General features: G+C 45.7%; 1 pseudogene; it reads left to right on the top strand.

Annotated features, from left to right (window-relative positions):
* Positions 1-2,044: 2,044 nt before the first annotated feature.
* LOC147450939 (aldehyde oxidase GLOX pseudogene) lies at positions 2,045-4,129 on the top strand (annotated as a pseudogene).
* The last annotated feature ends 464 nt before the right edge of the window (positions 4,130-4,593 follow it).

Genomic DNA, 4,593 nt, shown 5'->3' with positions numbered 1-4,593 from the left:
CGAAAATACAATCTCTTCGTTGGCATCTCGACACACTTACCACGTAGGCACATGCATTTTGTTACTTCCATAGCCAAGTAAACCATTCGAAGCTAGGGGAATTATGCCTCAATTGAGTGGCATTGATCCAAGTGCTTGGGGTTCATTCAATACCTCGTCAGGGTCGGGGCCGTCACAAGAAGATTTAGAAATTTTCTCATGTAGGAAAAGGGAAACTTTTTCAGCGTTTTTCATACAATGCATAACATCATGAATTTTTCATACAACGCATAACATCATGAGCTTTTGCTCGAGAGGCAAACCATACCTAGCTAGGTACGATTGGGGGCAGGGGACCAGAGGCCCCGCCACCAGGCCGGCGGTCCCCTGCCCCCAATCGTAGGCACACCATACCTAGCTAGGTACGATTGGGGGCAGGGGACCACAAGCCCCGCCACCAGGCCGACGGTCCCCTGCCCCCAATCGTACCTAGCTAGGTATGCCGTGCCTCCCTCACAGAAGCTCATGATGTTGCGTTAAGTCACAATGTGGGAATTTATGTGAGAATCTGTCCAGAACTTCACTGTGGGTGATGTATAGTGGGTTTCTAATATCAATACGAGGGGCGATGAAGTAGGTAAAGTAGGGGTGCGGGTTTGGATAATTGGACGGTACAAGTCACCTGGTGGCTTCTGGTCGTTACTCCCTCCAGGCACCACCCCATGGGCCTACCTCGTCTGAAATTTAAATTTTGCACGCAATTCTTTCGAAGGCAAAGAGTTTCTTCCGTTGAGCTTTCGAACTTGAGGTTGTGGGCTAACCACTACTTGCCACTCGTACCCTCAGCATACAACCTCAGCTCTAATCGATCCAATCCATTGCCGTTAGTCAACAGCCACTCGACTTATTTTTTCACTATATTGCATACAGCTCAAGGTGCTTTTTCAAGAGGAACAGCTAATACAGACATAAGCACAAATTAAGCCTACTTTGAGAGAGAGAGAGAGAGAGAGAGCATATGGTAATAGCCTAATGGGAAGAATCAAACGCGTGGGACCACGAGATCGAGAGCTCAACTCCCGCGATTTGTCATATAACATGGAAACCCGGGGCTCCACTTGTGACAAATAGGACTTGAACTTGGGACATCATTGTCGTGCACGATGGCATGACCGATGGGATAATTTGAGAGAGAGGTTTCACATGCATGCCAAAACCATAAAGCTCCTTACTTTTTATATGGTCATTCAAGAATCCCATTGCTGAGCAAGACCCATCACGGTTACAAACACTAGAAACAGAGTATGAAATGCAATGAATATGCCCAAATGCTTGCATCTTTTGAATAAAAGCTCCCTTCTTTCTAATGCTGGCATCATACACACTAGCAATGCAATAAACTACCACATGGCCTTCAAATGCCCCTAGCTACCAATCTACCAATACAACAAGGTTTTCCATCGGTTAAGTATCTTTGCCTCCTCTTTACTTATCCTTTCTTTTTCAATGAGTCCCTACCATGCTCCTCTTGCACACGTGCACAATCACCTTAACCGCGAAAATACAATCAATTTTCCTTCATCTAATGTAATGTAGTTAAAGACATTTTAATTTCTTTCCCCATCAATTTTTCTTTTTTTAAATTAGACATACTAGTGTTCCAGATCGGCCTACCGATATGCGGCCCTACCATTGTCACTGGCAAGTGGCTTAGGAGGGCCTCATTTTGTGCAAATATGGGGCATGCCCGATGGGTGTGGCACTTGTTGACACGTGTCGGCCATCGGTTTCTTTAAAGAAAATTGCTCTATAATGTTCTAGACAAATAGTATAGAACCTCAATTTTGAAGTTTTCCATCAAAAAATTGACAAACATCTGGTTTTAATGTTTGTCTGATTGAATGATAGGGTGATATGATGTAGCCAAGCTTCCTTGCTTGTAGTTTAAGACAATGGGCTTGAGATGGGCTGTTAGATGTGGACCCCTACTCTAGCCACAAAGGAAGAGTCAAGTTTTGCAAGCTCATGGATTTTGAATATATAGGCCTTCCCCTTCATCATAGATTAATAAATGGTAAGGCATTATCCCACAGGCACTCTCTTGTATTACTATTCTCTCTCTCTCTCTCTCTCTCTCTCTCTCTCTCTCTCTCATTCATAGCCAGTTTTTGAGAGCCTTAATGAGGCATGAATCTGTTTAAATTGTGGCTATCTTAGGTAGTCTTTTGAGTACCATTTGAAGAAAATTACAAACCAAAGGAAAACATGGAGAGGGCCTTCTCTCTGATGCCTGCATTGCTTTTCCTAGTTTTCTGTGCCTCCCAAGTGATTCTCATAGAAAGGGCTCTAGCTCAAGGCAGCTGGAAATTGCTGCTCGACAATGCCGGCATCGCGTCCATGCACACCGCCGTCACCCGCTACAACACTGTCATCTTGCTTGACAGAACAAACATTGGCCCTTCTCAAATCAATTTACCTGATGGAGTCTGCCGGAACAATGCCGATGACCTCAAGCAGACTGTTGATTGCACGGCTCATTCCGTCCTCTTCAACCCCGCCGACAACTCCGTCCGCCCTCTTTTCATCCAAACTGACACGTGGTGCTCCTCTGGCCAGTTCGTCGCCGATGGAACGCTTGTTCAGACGGGTGGTGACTTTGATGGCTTGATGAAAATACGAACCTTCAGCCCTTGCTCCTCTAGTGGCTCGTGTGATTGGGTCGAGTCTTCTACAGAATTTCTTCAAGATGGTAGGTGGTATGCTACTAATCAACTGCTGCCAGACGGTACCCAAATCGTCATTGGCGGCCGTGGCGCATTCACCTATGAGTTCATCCCGGCCAATGGCCGCGGAAAAGTAGCTTTGCCTTTCTTGGAGCAAACTAATGATGCTCAATATGACAATCTCTACCCCTTTGTGCACCTCTTGCCTGATGGAAATCTCTATATTTTTGCTAATAGGGACTCCATCATCTTGAACTATCAGAACAATAAAGTCATCAAAACCTTTCCCACAATTCCTGGCGAGCCAAGAAACTACCCCTCAGCCGGATCGTCAGTGATGCTACCATTGCTTGCAAGTGATGGGTACTCCAAGGTGGAAGTGTTGGTATGTGGGGGGTCACAATATGGTTGCTATATGAACCCATCAGCATATCCAACCTCATCAGATACATGCGGACGAATCGTCGTTACAGATGACGAACCCGCATGGAACATGAAGACCATGCCGTATCCGAGATCTATGGGAGACATGGTGCTCTTACCAACAGGGGATGCGCTCATCATCAATGGGGCTGAGAGAGGGTGCCAAGGATGGGGCAATCAGAAGGATGCCACACTCAAACCCGTCATATACTCACCGTCATCGGCGAAATTCATCACTCAAACTGGCACCACCATACCTAGAGTGTATCATTCCACAGCAAACTTGCTACAAGATGGGAGAGTGTTAGTAGCAGGGAGCAACACCCATCAGTACTACGACTTCACGGGTGAGTTTCCCACCGAGTTGCGCATAGAGGCGTTCTCTCCAGAATACATGAAATCGACATACGATGGGGATAGGCCAAGGATTGTGGATGCACCAGGAAAGGTGGGGTATGATGAGAGCTTCACAGTGACCATATCAATAGAAAGTGAGCCAGCAGGGTATGTGGGGCTAAGCTTGCTGAGTGTGCCGTTTACGACGCATTCGTATGCACAGGGGCAGAGGATGCTGAGCTTGGAGGTGGGGCTGCCAGTGTATGTGGGAGGGGGGCAATATGAAGTGTCTGCAAAGTCTCCTCCATACTCGACATTGGCACCGTCTACATACTATATGTTGTTCGCAGTGAATGAAGGGGTAGCAGGGGCAGCAGCCTGGCTGCGCATTTCTTAAGCTTCCGGCGCCCACTTCTTTCTGCGCCTCCTTCGATCGCCCAATTCCATCTGCTCTGATCTCTCTGCGTTAAAAACTTACTTCTTCTTCCCCCCTTCCACGTCCTGGGTTCAAGACTCGTGGGATAGACTTTCCTAAGTCAATTGCCACCATCAAAACGAAAAATAAAGCTTCTTTTCCAAGGCCTCCCTATGAAATCATAGTTTCATGTAACCTATATCCAAATTGTAAATTGTGTAATACAAAAGTTCTCTTAAAATGACCATGCAAACACCACGGTTCTTCTAACAGTCATCATAGGACCATAATCTAGCATGTTGCCCCCAAAAAAGCATTTGGATATGCCTTTGAGCATAGAGATTTTATCAAATCATGAAAGGAGTAGGAAATGGAGCGAGTTCGCCATCGCCAAAGCAAATTTCGAGAGAGTTTCTTTTTAACTCCTTCACCTAATTGCCACCAACTTCCAGCTCTGCCATTACCAACTTCTAGCTTCCCCCTCTTCCTCTGTTAACCAATGGTCACCATACACAAGTCACCACCAGCACCACCAAATTTCAATCTTATTCTATGAGGCCTAATTAGTGAAGCATTCAGAAAGATTACAGTAATAATCATCCTAATTAGTGAAGCATTCATAAAGATTACAGTAATAAGCATTGGCACAATACGCAAGAGATACTCAAGATGAAATGAAGCTAAACTAATGATAGCGAACTCACAGTACAAGAGAAG

This window comes from Adiantum capillus-veneris, chromosome 9 (genome assembly GCF_014529385.1).
Source record: "Adiantum capillus-veneris isolate H3 chromosome 9, ASM1452938v2, whole genome shotgun sequence".
NCBI classification, from domain to species: Eukaryota; Viridiplantae; Streptophyta; class Polypodiopsida; order Polypodiales; family Pteridaceae; genus Adiantum; species Adiantum capillus-veneris.
This window is presented reverse-complemented; position numbering and strand designations above follow the sequence as displayed.